Source organism: Suncus etruscus, chromosome 1, assembly GCF_024139225.1.
Source record: "Suncus etruscus isolate mSunEtr1 chromosome 1, mSunEtr1.pri.cur, whole genome shotgun sequence".
In the NCBI taxonomy this organism is placed as follows: Eukaryota; Metazoa; Chordata; class Mammalia; order Eulipotyphla; family Soricidae; genus Suncus; species Suncus etruscus.
In genome coordinates this window covers 155,336,830-155,352,589 of record NC_064848.1, presented here as the reverse complement: position 1 = coordinate 155,352,589, position 15,760 = coordinate 155,336,830, and the positions used below count along the sequence as shown (strand labels likewise).

At 41.9% G+C, this 15,760-nt stretch overlaps 1 non-coding gene across 1 annotated transcript; it reads right to left on the bottom strand.

Moving 5' to 3' along the window:
- Nucleotides 1–314: 314 nt before the first annotated feature.
- LOC126028418 (U1 spliceosomal RNA) lies at nucleotides 315–478 on the bottom strand. The gene has a single exon (XR_007502430.1). It is a non-coding gene; the product is annotated as a U1 spliceosomal RNA (small nuclear RNA).
- Between the last annotated feature and the right edge of the window lie 15,282 nt (nucleotides 479–15,760).

Below are 15,760 nucleotides of genomic sequence, written 5' to 3'. Positions count from 1 at the left end.
TGGGACACTGGTGGTGGGAATGTTGCACTGGTGATGGGTGGCGTTCTTTACATGACTGAAACCCAAACACAATCATGTATGTAATCAAGGTGTTTAAATAAAAAAAAATCGGCTTATAAAAAAAAAAAGAAGCCTGTATTGACATAAACTGTATGGGTAATGATATACAAGTGTAGTTTTTTTACCCCACCCCTTACAAATGTATTCTTAATTATTAGTGGCCAATAACATTTTTTCAAATTAAAAATATAAACATAAAAAAACTAATGAAAATTCACAATCGTATGAAAGATTTCTTTTTTTTTTCTTTTTTTTAGGAGAGAGCACAAACACAGTCCCTCACTACCACAAATTATGCAGTCGAGTTTCCCACATTTGAGGAAATCGCAGGGGTCAGCACACCTGGAGTGCAATGGGTGAGCCTTGCCCTGGGGAAACCACCTTCATGATCATGGTATCTCCCCTGCCAGGTATGTATGTATGTAAGATTTCTAACCTAACTTCAAACACTTTCCTCTGAAAATTCCCAGTCTCCAGTTTTACCCCTTAAAAGCCTGACCCACTGGTTATTCCAGTACATACAGCTCTCTCTTTTTGGGGGGGCAAAAGAGATTGGGCTACTCCTGGTGGTGCCCAGAGGTCGCCCCTGTTTCTGTGCTACAGAATTACTCCTAGTGGTGCTTAGAGGACCATTAAGGGTTCCAGGGATTGAAGATGGGTCAGACATGTGCAGCGCATGTGCTCTACTTCTGTACTCGATGCATTCTTCATATTCTCCACAAAAGCAGATCTTTAGTTTCTTCCTCAACTGTCTACAAGTCCTGGACAGATCACTCCCACCACATCTAAGAGATAAGAATGGAGAAATAGATGCACCTCTGTAGCCCAGATTCCATAGGCTCTGATTTCCTGGGAAGTAGCTGTCTATGTCTCTTTTTCTTTTCCTTTCTTCTCCCTCCCTTCCTCTCTACTTCTCCATAGACAGTTTACAACACGACAGTCATGTATTCTACACTATAACAGAATCTTGTATGATAGGACATGACCACATAATTGAGAGATTGGTGTCACAATGCCTTGCTATATTTCATTTGCTAGACTGGTGTAACAGTGGATATATCAGTGTGTCTACCCAACATGATCCCTCCCTCCTATCCTTCTTTCCTCCCATTTCCCTCCCTCCCTCCTTCCTTCCTTCCTTCCTTCCTTCCTTCCTTCCTTCCTTCCTTCCTTCCTTCCTTCCTTCCTTCCTTCCTTCCTTCCTTCCTTCCTTCCTTCCTTCCTTCCACCCTCCCTCCTTTGATCCTTTGCTGCTTCCCTCCCTCTCTCCCTCTCATTCCTCCCTCACATCCTTCCTCCCTTCCTCCCACCCTCCCTCCCATCATTCCTTTCTCCCTCCATCCCTTTCTTCATTCCTGTATTCCTTCCTTCTTCCCTCCCTTCCTTCCTCCTTCCATTCCTTACTTCCTCCCATTATACCTTTCTCCTTTCTTCCCTCCCTTTCTTCCTTGCTGCATCCCTTCCTTCCTTTCTCCTATCCTTCATCCCTCCCTCCCATACTTCCTCCCTCCATTCCTTCCTTCCTTCTTCCCTCCCTTCCTTTCTCTATTTCTCCCTCCCTTTCTTCCTACCTTTCTCTCTCCCTCCCTTTGTCCCTTCCTTTCTCCCTTTCTCCCTCTCTTCCTTCCACCCTTTCTCCCTTCCTTCCTTCCTCCTCCCTCCCTTCCTTCCTCCCCTTCTCCCTCCCTTCCTTCCTTCCTCCCTCTGTTTATCCATCCCTTCCTTCTTCCCTTCCTTACTTCCATTTCCTCCTCCCTCTCTTTCTTCCTCCCTCCCTCCCATCCTTCCTACCTCTCTCCCTCCCTTCTTCCTCCCTCCCTTCCCTCCCTTTCTTTTTCCCTTTCTCCTTTCTTTTTCCTTCCCTCCTCCCTCCATTCCTTCCTTCGTCTCTCCATTCCTTCCTCCCTCCCTCCCATCCTTCCTTCCTCCTCTCCCTTCCTCTCATCCTTCCTTTCTCCCTCTCTCCATTCCCTCCCTTTCTTCCTCCCTCCCTCTCTTCTGCCCTTCCTCTCCCTCTCTCTCTCCTTCCCTTCCATCTCCTCCCTCCCTCCTTCCCTTTCTCTCTCCCTCCCTTCGTCCCTCCCCCATTCCTTCCTTCCTTCCCTCTTCCAACCTTCCAACTTCACAACCTCCTTTCTTATTCTATTTTTAAAATTTGTATTTTAATCATTGTGAATTACAAAGTTATTTAGTTGGATTTCAGACATAGAATGTTTCAGGACCAATCCCACCACAAGTATCAATCTCCCTCAACCAATGTTTCCAGAGTCCATCCCATGGCACCACCCTTACCCCCCCCACCTGCGACCCTTTGAATGGGGACAGTAGACCCCCATCCAAAGGGTCTCCCTTCTTTTTAAAACAAGATCATTCTAGCTGCCTTTACTACTCAGGGTCTCACAAGGCAGAAATGTGGATGCTATTGGCCACATTCTTACTTAGAAGCTCCAATGAAGAAAGCCAAGCACCATCTCAGCTCACTCAGCCTGCTGACAGAGTGAGTACATTGGGATGAGTCCCAGCATCCACCCATGGAGCCGGGGAAACTCCGGTCCCCTGACTGTGATCCCTCTCCTCTCCATAGACAGTTTATAATATGATAGTCATGTATTCTACAACAGATTTTATATGACATGACCACATAATTGAGAGACTGGTGTCACAATGCCTTGTTATATTTCATTTGCTAGGCCAGTGTACCAGAGTAGATACAGATGATTATCAGTGTGTCTACCCAACATGATCAAATCTCTCTGGTTAGTCTTCTTGAGTATCATCCCAGAGTACTGCACTCTCCTGCTGTCGTTTTATGGTACTTATCCACATCATTGTTTTAAAATTTTGTTTGGGACCACACCTGGTGGTATTCAGAGATGACTTCTAGCTCTATCCTTATCAATAGCTCAGAAATCTATGCTCAGCAATCATTGCTAAATTGGAAATCATATGGAGTGCCTGGGAGAGAACTCAGTTTAAAGACTTGAAAGGTCTTTAAACTTTAAAGTGTCTTACCTGCTCTACTATCTCTCTGGATCCTTGTTTTTGTTTCTATTTTTAAATTTTTATTTGATTTTAGGAGCCATAATCTACAATATTGTTAAACATGGATTTTTATTCAAGCATCACACCCTCCACAAGAGTGTTGCTTCTTCACCATTGTCTCAATATTGCCTCAGCCCACACTAGTTCTCCATTTATCCCTTTATGATGGTAAACTCCTTCTGAAAATTAGTTTTTTTTTGCCCACATTTTGGCAAAGCATCTTATTTTTAGTTTTTTTTTTCCCTTCAAATTACCCAGTCTCCATATGTTCTCTATTCTTGTTCCTGACCCCTGAGAGAGAGAGGAGAGAGAGAGAGAGAGAGAGAGGAGAGAGAGAGAGGAGAGAGAGAGAGGAGAGAGAGAGAGAGGAGAGGGAGAGAGAGAGAGAGAGAAAGAGAGAGAGAGAGAGAGAAGTAACCATGGAAGGCAGAGTTCAAAGGGATAGGTCAATGTAAAGGAGCCTGGGGTAAGGGTTGATCTGTGAATTATTTCCAAGTCAAACCAACCACATACATGACAGAAGTCCTAAGTTATTGGTGAGGAGTAGGAACAAACCTCCCTTACCCTCTCTTCCAATTTCCATGAGGGAGGGTTGTTCCTAGATTGCTACCCCTTTCTGCAGAAAATAAGATGAGAATGGTGGGGTAAAGGATCCACACCTGCTTAACTTGATTTCTTTCTCCACTTCCACTGGGGTTCTGTCTATCTACAGAGAGGTGTAATCAGACTTGCTGTTTGAGCTCTGAGGTTTTGACAGGAAAAAAATCATGCAAGGCGGACTGGTTAATGGTCAGCACAGCCTGTGATTGGCTTAACTCCAAGGTTCAGGATAAAGGAGCCCATTGACAGCACTGTATGTATGTGAAGTCCTACACACCAGCTAATGAGAGGTGTTGGGGGTTAATTTCCGATGGCAGCCTGGAAAACTTTTATTCTTCTTATTGTTTTGGCCCATACCCACCATAGTCAGTGAACACTAAAGAACTAAGTTTGTTAGATCTTGACTCAGGGCTCAACACACAAAGACTACTAGGTAGTAATGCAAAAACAAAGGAGTTTATTCCAGCATTCTGGGACCATACCTCTTGAGGAAAGCTCCCTTAAGGAAAGTTAACTAGCTATTTTTATGGGATTGAGGGGGTTTTAAGCTAAGGGTAAACTGTAGATGCTTAGTACATGTTGTATCAAACAGATTTAAACTGGCTGGCTGAAACAGTAGAGGGGATTGGACATCCATGGGTGCCCACCAACCTTCAGGTGCAATTAGGTACAGTTTATCATCCACAGGCTTCCAGGTCTTGCTAGGTATCTTGCACTAATTAGGATATTTAACTATCATTGTACATGTCCTTGAGCCTGTCATGGCTCTGCTGTGATCATGTCTATAGCAAAGTAAGGTTACAGAAATGGAACAAGCAGTTAATTTTAAACCAAACTTAGTTTTAAATTTATATTCTAAAAAATTTTACCAGTTTTTTTTTCAGTGAAAATTCTCATTGATGGTATGCCGCAGGACAATGGATAAACATGTCTATTGCTGGGAGGAGTGCATACATCAGCAACATTTAGAAATAGAATTTGAAAATTTTATAATGATAAAATCAGTGATTCTACTTTAGGATTTGAAAAGGAAAGTAATCATAGAGTTAAACACTTTTTGCATAAAGATTCATTTCAAACACTATGAAAAAGAGTCAGTTTTGAGAAGAAAACCCTATAAGACATCTCAGAAAAAAGGTAAAATCCTTAGCTTCAGAGTCAGCCCATGTACTAGCTATAAAGTGGTATTTCATCAGAGCAGATATGATTATAATGTAAAGTGAGAAAACTAGAAGTCTTGAGTGTGTTATTAGAATATGGAGGAGAAAAGAGTGGGTTGACTGTATATGATGATTAATCCCAACTGGGACATCCTTAACAGTGCTCGGACACCAACAAGTGCCAGCCCTAATATGATACCCTGACAACGAGGAAAATGGGAACAACTTGACCTAAAAGCAAGTTATCCTACCTCACCAGCTAACGATAAGACAAAATCAGAAGACTTGTCACCCTTTGGTCTGTCCAAATGCCAAGATCGCGATTTACAGATGACTGGCTGACAGAACCATGGCCAGACTTTATGTATCCTGGGACCAATAAAAAAAAGCCCTAGTCTAGAGTGTGAGCTACGACCTGCATAACAACTATGATCCCTAGTTCCAGAGGTCTGTCTGAGACTATTGCAACGGAAGGGGACCTCTGGAAACATAATGGAAGACGCTATCCCAGGCCCCTTCCTAGGATCAGCGCAAAGACCAGGACCGCCAACCACAGAAGACGGATTAAAATGACACTGAGGGAACAGAACTAGATCCACAAAGAAAGACATAATCATTAGTTCAACTCCTTGACTCGTGCAGATACCGAGACCTCTAGATACAGAGGTCTGATGTTATCACCCAGGACGGTGCAGCAGAAGTCTTCCATACACCACAAAAGCACCAAAGGGAGAGTAAATGAACCTGAAAGGAGTCTATAGTTAATCCCATGACAATATACTTCAAGGGTGGAGAAACCCTGTATCTCTTAGGCAAAGGAAATTCCTTTTCGAATGACCCCAATATTTATGTGCATCTGCAGGAGGGAAAAAAAAAGCACAAAACAATTTTTTATTATTATTTACTTATTTTTTTTGTTGATTGCATTGTTGTGGTTTGACTATTGAAGTGGATGTCTCCATTTATATTTATTTATTTATTTTCTTCTTTTCTTATGTGCTCCGCCACATTTTTTTTATCTCAATACCATGGCTTTTATATGGTGCTTACCCTTTTGTTTTGTTTCTTTGTTTGTTTTTGGAATGCTCACTGGATATTTTATTTGACAGTTCTTTATGTACTGTTGTGTTTCACCTTTTTCCCCTTTGTCTCTCAAATCAAGGATGAAAGCCTCTAGAAGGACTCCGCCCATTTCCGGGGTATCTGATTCTTTTTTTCTTTTTTTTTCTCCAGGTTATTACTTTTCTCTTCTTCAAACAAAACCGCATAACTTGAACTATCTAGTCCCACCTCCCAATTGGGGGGGTATAGGGAGGAACCAAGACCAAATAGGTGTAAGACCACTAAGTAGTAAACTAGGCACAGAGGGGACCACTTATTCTAGCAGCCCCGGGAGTAAGGGAAGAGGCTATGGGAAAAAGGACAGGAACGGAGGTGGAGGGAGGACAATTCGGTGATGGGAATTCCCCTGATTTTATGTTAAGATGTACCTAAAATATTATTGTCAATGATATATAAGCCACTATGATTAAAATAAAAATTATACTTAATTTAAAAAAAGAGTCTCTTTATTTTTCATGTGTTTTCCTTGTAAACATGCACATCCCGCCCTCCCACCCTCACAGCCTCACATGAAAAAAAGAGTCCCATTTGAGGCCCCTTTGTGGATCTGTTATTCCCAGAATGTGGCATTAGTAGCAAGATGTTTCTGCCTGTGTATCCTTCCTTTCTCTTTCAAAACAAGATGTGCACTCCTTGATGTTTCTTAGGGTTGTGTCCAAGGTGGTAATGACTGAGGCAATTTCTTCCTTAATGCTCTCTTTCTGCTTTCTCATCTGTGGCTTTTCCTAACAACTCATGCTATGATGTTTGAAACCACATTTATCTATTTCCTGAGAGGGCATTGAAAAGTCATTGTCCCCTAAACCTACAAATTTTCCTGACCTTGGTGTCCCAGAATTGGAGGTTTCCTTTAAGTGTTCAATCAAAACACTTACCCCTGAGAATACTGTAAACATGCACAGGGCTTTGGCATTGTCCTTTGTGAATATACACAGTTGGAGGACAATGTTGGCAGAGGACCTAATCACTAAAGAAATGACCACAATATTTGTACTTTTAGAGAAATAACAGGAAGGTGCATAGAAAGAAAAATGGAAGAAAGAAAGAAAATAAAAAGAAATAAAGAAGAGAAAGAAAGAAAGAAATAGAAAGTAAAAGAAAGAAATAAAAGAAAGAAGAAAGTAAAAGAAAGGCTCATTGTGACCAGCATCATGTAGGCCTGCAGAAATCGACAGATATCAATAGAGATGTGGTGTGGTTGCCAGAGAGAACAACCCTAAACCTGGCCAAATTACTGATGACTTCCAGTCTGGATATTTTGTTGATTGCTGCAGAAGATGCACTGAGTTTACAAAAAACTGGATAGCCATGATAAAGGAGAGTGCTTGGGAAGGGCTCAGAATGATATACAGAACCAGGCCGTACCAAGCTGTTGGATACCAGGATCAGGGTATAACCCATCCTTTCTGTGTACCATGGTAATCTTTTCTTTCTACAGAGCCCTACAAATAGAAGCAGGAGCTCCAATAGTCTGGACAGGCAGAAGAATGGTCAGATTCCATACAATCCTAATTCACAGCAGCTGGGTGAACAAAATGTGAGCTTGGGAGTGTGGTGCAGATCCCTAGCTAACCCAGCATTGGAAAAAGAACTGCCATATTATTACACTGAATTGTGACACATTCTGGGGGGTCTGAGCACAGACTGCAGTCCCTGTAAAAAAAAAGTCTGAGCTCAAAGGAGACATCAGCCTTAGTTTTGAGTAGGTCATGAGTCTATGAATAGGTCCTGGCTTACTATGAGATCATAATCCTCTGTGGCAGATGCCATGCCAACTCTGCTGTGTGCATCAGGGCCTCCTCTGAACAGGTTGTCACTTCCCTCCCATTAGGAGATTCACTAGATTCAGGGAGTCTCAGGGGCTCACAGTGGACTTTAGCCTGCTCTCCTTGCATCACCTCAGTAGGTTACTGAGAGAGGAAAATTGGAAAAGAGGGAGCCCAGCAACATGACAATCTCCTATGATTCAGCATCCTGACAATATCCCCTCACCCCTGCTTTATTTACCTTGCATGGCCTCATCATTCTTAACTGCCTCACGAGTCTTGGTAGGGATGTTTAGATAGACACAGTGAGGAGGGTGTCTAGTGCCCCAGAAGTTCATAGTCCACTAGGCAATATTGTGATTCCCATGCAATTTTGCTCTGATTGTAATCTTGTTCTCTGGAAGAGTCAGATGCACATGGCTGCACCACCAAGGGGATTTCCTATAGGAATTGGTGTTTTCACTCACTGGTGAGACACTTTCCGGCAGAGAGACTGAAATCTAATCCCATCAAGAGACATAAAATTCTGGCAAAAGTACCAAAAGCCTTTTCTGGATGTTACTCCTTCAGACACAATATTTTGATAGTTTCCACATAAGATGAATCAGAAACATATGCATTAATTTCCCCTTAAAAATACACACTTGCTGTACTTAGCAAAATGCAGCACAGGATTTGATGAACGTAAGGCAACAGAAAAGTTGTCTGGAATCCAAGTCTGGGAGGTATCAGAAACCAAAACATCTTTTTGGAGCTTGTACCCAGAAGTCACTTCTCCAACTAATTTGTGACAGAAGACCAAGACGTGCCACCCATTCTAGCTGCTTTTCTGGGGATAGCCTAGCAAAACTCAAGCTTAAAGTTAGGCCACAGCTATTATGATAGCTGTGAACCGGTGAAACCAGTGAACCAGTGAAAGCTGGACTAATCCTGGGAAAGAATTTGAGTTCTGAAAAGAGTCTGTGAAATGCTGCCACCACCAACCTTGAAATAATTTGTTAATGTGTGTTCTAGTCATGCCTCCACATCTCTCTCTAGGAACCTATTGTTGGTCTATAGACAGGGAGGATTTGTCAAAAATAGTGTTCTTCAGCCACAGACCCAAGATGAATCCAAAATTTCCTTTCTAATACATGTGCACCTTTTTGCTTTGGCATGAAGATAGACTTTAGCCATTGAATTAATTTCCTTCCCTGAAGGCATGATGATACCAAAGAAATATATTATGAGCATATGCTCAGATGAGCATGTTTCAGAGCACAAATGCCACTAAAATATGCTTATAAAGAAGTAAATATGAGGGTACAGTGTGGGAGAATATCCCACTGAGTTAGTTGCCAGCTACTGTGTGGCTTATTTTGTGATTACCCTGGAATTGATCATTTAGCAGAGGTTTCAGCATTTATTTGGCCCCCCACCCCCTTTTCGAGAAAATGCAATATTAGTAGCCTCTGGAAGTCAACATTCTTTAAACAAAGTGTCCCGCCAGTTGCATTCAAGGCTAAATTGCTCCAGTGCCCCCACTCTGGACTCTGTGGTATCACCTGCTTCAGGCAATATTGACTTACAATAACAATAAACTTTTATGATCCATGACAGATTCTGTGGGTTGGGGTTGGGAGCAGCTGGGCTGGGCAGATTTAACTTGAAACATCATCATCAGAAGGCTCAGCCAGAGCTGGAGAGACTATGTTTAAGGTTACCACTTACATGGCTGGCAAGGGGTTTTGAAAGGGCAAGAAGCATCTGTTTTTCTCCACATGGGTAGTGCGAAGGGCTACTTGAATATCCTTATGACCTGGCAGCTGGATTCCTTCATGAGAGTAAGTCAAGAGACAAAGGCAGAGACAATATTGTTTCTGCCCTAGGTTTGGAAGACATCACTTCCACAAGTTCTATTGATTATTTAGACCCATTCTTGATACATAATAAAAGCAAACATACATTCCTAATGGTACGATTCCAGACAGAAAAAAAGCACAACCTATCTGCAAGGTTAAAGTCTGTTTCTAAAGTTAGTCAAGGTACTTCACACCCATCTATATGGTACTTCACATGAGTCCTGCATTACTTCCTGTGTAGCCCACCTGTATAGGATTCTTTGCACATGGCATAGTCCACTGGGATTGGTCTTCTGCCCTGGAACTGGATTGATGACCTATTTTATTATTTTATAGTCTGATCTTAGTTCCTCTGGGATGCCCCATTCTTGGTGTCAACTGGTAACATAACTAATATTGAGGAGAAATAAGGCAGAGAAGGGCAAGGGCTAACAGAAGCAAGATGGTCAGGAGTCAGGTGACCTCGGTTCTTTTCAAAAATGCGATGGCCACTGATTTCTGGGCACTGTTTGCTAACAATAGGGTGCTTATATATAGCTCTGGAGTTTGGTCACCTGGTTTACTGACTTCATTTTTCTGAGTTCCGTTTCCTCGTAAGCAAAGATCATTGGAAGTTGGGAAGCCAGAGTGCTCATCCCAACCCTGATTCTGTGAGTGTTGATTAGTTATAACTATTTTTTAATACTTATCCATCCCCAACCTTCAGGCATTTCAGATATTTTCTTATTGCTCTTTTATATACTAGCTTAGATCATTTTTATTCCTGACATTATTACACATAGTCATAACATAACCAGAAGTTGTAAAAAAAGTACGCTTTTCAGTGTCTAAGTAGAGATGCAGGTGAGGTGGAAGATGTGAATAGGGGTAGAAATGATGCAGTTGTACCTGGATACTTTATTTTCTTGGTGAATTTAAAAGCTGAGTTACCAGCTGAGAGAGACGGTTTTCTTCTGACCCTGACCATGATCAGGACTTCTTAACTCTTTTTCACTCACAACCTTTATTCCCCTGAGAAAAATTAAGGTGGCTCAAGTGTGTGTATGTATATGTATATATAGTACTCACCACACATATTATGTTTTATATATGTTATAAAACATAAATCATATACTTATGGATAATGTATAATAAAAACATTTATTTTTAAAATGATACCTATGAGAACCCATTAAGGTTTAAGAAACTAGATCCATGATCAAGATGAGGACAGAGAGGAGTTCTTCTACCTGGGCATTCTTTTTGCAACAACCTCTAGCATAACCTTACGTTGATGGTATCAAAGGGCTCACTGGAAAGGTCCCCCAGCATCCTATCTTCTGGAACTGGTCTATCAAGTGCCTGGTACTGTGTCTTGTGCTCAGCTCCAGGTTGTTGTTACTGTTGCTCTTTGTTCTTCTGGGGCTCCCTCAGGTTGGCGATGAGGAAGCTGAGGTGTGCCGTGAGCAGATTATGCCTAGCATCATGAGCAATAGGAATGGGAGGTACTGCAGAAATATGGGCCATGTTGACCAAGACATAGCCTGAAAAGTCTAATCAAAAGCTCATCTCCAGGCTAACTGCTAGAGAGTCTTGATGTCACTGGCAGAAACCAAGGATTACAACGGAATAAACTCAGATAAAAACCTGCCCCACCTGCTTTAGAGTCTGGTAGCTAAGGGGGAGGCACCAGGACTCCTGTCTCAGTGGTGGTGTGATCTCCTCTCTGCTTTATTTTTTCTTCTATACCTCTCTAAGCTATTTTGACAGAGCCCTGATGACTCAGGTTCTCTTTTAATTTGTATCTTTTTGTTTGTTTGTTTTGGGGTCACAGTCAATGATACTCATGGGGTTTTGGAAGCTCTGTGTTTGGAGATCCAAGCAGGCAGGGCACCAAACTCTGGCTTCCCACATCGAAAACGTGCTCAAGCCCTTCGACCATCTCCCTGGCCCCTCCTTTTATATATTGTCTGCAGGCATTTTTGGTCTGGGCCATAATGCCTGTAGAGATGTATAGTCTATTCATTGCTTCAATCATACCGGTGCAATGTAAGATCAGGACTTTGAGCCGAATGTGTTTATTCTAAAACTGTATGGAGGCACAGCTGACACCTGAGAGGCAGACATGTAAAGAAAAACATGCAAGTAAATCCCCATAAATGAGGTCAGAGACAGCAGCACAAAGAAAGTTGGTGGGGGCTTCAGGTGGATGGACACATAGACAATTGAGAAGCCTTGCTCAGGAGGTGACTTCTGAGTATTCCAAGAGAACTCAACTAACCTTGTAGATGAGTGACCTGGCCTCAGATGAGAAGTTAGATAGAAATCACAGTGCCTCACTTTCCCTGGCTGAGAAACAGAATAACAGCATCATCCTTGTAGCAGTGCTATTACAAGGACTGAAACATGAATTCAGCATGAAGCTACTGTGTAATAAAAAGTGCTCAATGATTGTAATTGCTGATATGCCAAAGAGACATTTAACATCAACTATTATGGGATTATATCAAGGGCTACAGGGAGTAATTGGAAGTAATGGTGCAGGGAATGGCAGACACAAAAGAGAAGGAGGATTCCTGGGGACCCAGGGGAACCAACTGGGACCCATGGAGGCAGAATTTATCTCTAGAGGTGCCTGCTCATAATCATATCTGGTTAGAGAGGAGCATAGGCTGTTGTAAAACATAGGCTCTGTTGCAAGTGGTGTGCAAATAGATGACAAGCTGTCACTTGAAAGAAGCAGAGTGAATGTGATGTGTGTGTACCAGCATGACTCTATCAATTCTGGTGTAGTTTATTCTATTTTTTTTTTTTAGCTATTTTGTCTGGAAACCAAAGAACTAAATTAAACTAGTTCATGGGGAAGGGTTTGTGTGTGCTTATATATTTTATTTTGAGCCATACCTGGCTGTGCTGCTCAGGACTTACTCCTGGCTATGCACTCCTAGTGGGGTTTATAGGACCATTTTGGTTCTGAGGCTCATGCAAGGAAAGCACCCTACTCGCTGTACTATCTTTCTGGCCCCTGATACATGCAAGAAAAGCACCCTACTCACTGTACATCTTTCTGGCCCCTTCAAGAAAAGTACCCTACTCACTGTACTATCTTTCTGGCTCCTGAGCTTTTGACTTTATCTTAAGTTCACACAATTGCCCCATTCCACTAGAATACGGGCAAAAGGAGAGTGTGGGAAGTGAAAACTTCCCTGTGTAGATGCCAACTCTAGTGAACCAAGGGGCAGTATTAATTAAATTGCAGATTAGCTGTCAGTTATGGGGATTCGCACCAGACTTAGAATTGCTTAATAAGGGAGTTGGCTACACTGCTTTTGCTCTGAGAAGGCAATATTGATCAGAATTTCATGGTCTGGAACTAATTGAATATTCACCCCCAAACTGCAGTGGCTGATTGCTTATAAGGCCATGTCTTTCATTGTTACTTGGGAAATTGAAGCTGGGGTTGAGGCAGAGTAAATGAGAAAGGGAGGACAGAGGTGGTGTATGGGGTGAGAGAGGAAGAAAAAAAGGATACAGGGTAAGAAGTGGAGGCTGAGAAATCAGATTTGACAAGGCAGATAACACCTTTATTCCCAAACAACTTTTTATTTGTCCAAGAGGAATTCCTTGTCCAACTTTACCAGGATGTGTTTACAGCACTGCAATTTTAATGAAGAAAGCTTTCAGAATGTTGATCTTGGGAATAAACTAATATGAATTCATTCCTTTCTGAGCTGTCTCCCTCCCCACCGAGGACGTGGGGTACTATTACAATGTACTCATGATACAATTTGTTTGGGATCCTGAGGTTTCTGAGGAAGAGTGGGGAGTACTGGCAGTGTCTGCTGGAGTGAAGACAGGAGGGATGGGTTGTGGGAAACTCCCAGTGCCACACTGCTCAGATCTCATGATGAGACCACAGGTGAACCCCCCCCCCCCAATGTCCAGGAGGATAGCCATCTATCTCTGTGGCCTGACTATCTTTCTGTCAGCTATAGATCTTCACACCTTAAACAAACTCTGCTTAAGGTGTGCACAGGGCTCACAATTGAATGAGAGATTTAGGAAAGCACTAATAAGCATACAAGTCAGTGCAACACACTGCAAAAAAAATGGAACTAAAACTCCATTTCATTGAAACATGAGCTTTAATATTAGCATAAGATCTGCTGGCCTAGAAGGTTGGAGATGATAGACTGAAGTCAAGATGCAAAAAGTCAAGGATTAAAGAAACATTGTGGTATGTCTTAAAGACTTCAAAGATCTTGTAAGAGGAGTATAGATGGTCAACAGGGGCCAGGGACTAGACCATGAAGAGCTTAAAGTTTAGATTTCACAATGTATCATGGGACATCCTAGATATCTTGTAGCAAAAGAGATGGGGCAAAGAACTGCTGTAGGAAATTGTCCCCCTAACAAAAACTCCAAAATCTGGTTTACACATGAGGCAGCCTATGTGAGCCCAGGCAAGAAAGAATAAACTGTAGGTAGTTTGGATATTCAAGGCAGCAAACCTATGTAGAAGCAAGAGTAAACTAGAAAATTATCAGGACTGTATACTATATTTTAAAGGTTCCTATTGATTGGCTAAATATACACCCTTTGCTCTTAATGCACCTATAAATTTTGATGTGCTTCAAAAGTGAAAAGAGCTGGATATTCCAGCTCACCATAGGAAGCTCACCACAAAGAGTGATGAGTTTAGTTAGAGAAATAACTACATTTTGAACTTTCCTTATAATGAGAATGTATGAGGGAAATGGAGAGCCTGTTTAGAGTACAGGCGGGGGTCGGGTGGGTAGGAGGAAGACTTGGACATTGGTGATGGGAATGTTGCACTGGTGACGGGTGGTGTTCTCTACATGACTGAAACCCAAAAACAATCATGTATGTAATCAAGGTGTTTAAATAAAAAAATGTTTAATAAAAAAAATTTGATGTGCTTACTGCCTTAGCATATCTGTCAGTTTAAACAATGACACATATTGGGAGAGAAGTTGGGAGCTATATTTTATTGAATAAATGGCCAGCCTATAAGACTCACTCATGGCTGGTCAGGAAACCCTAAAGCTTAAACAGCCCTTGTGTCTTGTTTTGTTGGTTTGGGGGTGGGTGGGAGATATGACAAGACAATCATGGATTTGAAGGCTAAGAGATGTTTATAAGGCACATTAGCAGAGAGAGCCCAGAGAAGCAACTATAACCACCCAGAAGTAAGCTGCTGAGCATCTGAACCAGGCTAGTTAGTAGAGTGAGGCTGGGGACAGCTGACAGAGAACTGATTAAGGAAGAACCACCAAGTGATATTTCTGATTTGGGTGGAGGTTGAGAACAAGTTTGGAAGATGCCTAGTTCATTCTCATCTGAGAAGAGTTCAAGGTCTTGGGCTGTGCCCATGCAAGGAGGATTCAGGACACAGGTGCTCAGGGGTAGGCACAGGTATGAGGATTAATAGGATTTATGCAGTAATTGATGTCACAACATAGGAAGGTGCTCACGTAGCCAACTGAGTGCAGAGAGGAGTGGGGAAAGGCGTTGAAAAAGCAATGCTTATATTAGCAGTCACACTTTAGATCAAGAAAAAAACTCTTCGTTGACTGAGAACCATCCCCCAAAGTCTAAAGTGAGCATAATGAAAGGCAACTCAGGAGTTTAACAAATTCTTGCTTCTACAGACAGAACAGGAGAGGAGAGGCCTGCATTTTAATAGTAATTTATCTCAATGTAGGCTTTTAAACCTTAATTTATCATTGTCGCTGACAAACACTTGGATTAATCTGTTGCTTAGCATCTTTGTGGCTGGTGTGAATCCCAGAAGGATAAAAGGGAATTGATATACATAAAGAACTGAATTTCAATTAATGCAAACTCGTGCTAATTTTCCAACACATAACCCAGAAACATTCTCATTCATTACAATTTTGTCGTTGCCTGTTCTCAAAGGAAAACATGCTCACAGATTTATTTCTTTTTTCTTTCTGGTGTCAAATTCATCATCCAGGGCATTATGGTGGGCAAGGGAGCTAGCTGGACCCCTTCGTCCTCCTCCAATAGTACACCTTTTGCAAAGCAATAGAATGCAATTCTGAAATTTGCAAGAAGTTACAAGAGTGCTTTTGACCATTCTTCTTTAGCACAAAGTCCAGGTCCCATATGAACAAGAAGTTGGGAATTGAAGATGAAACAAATTGTA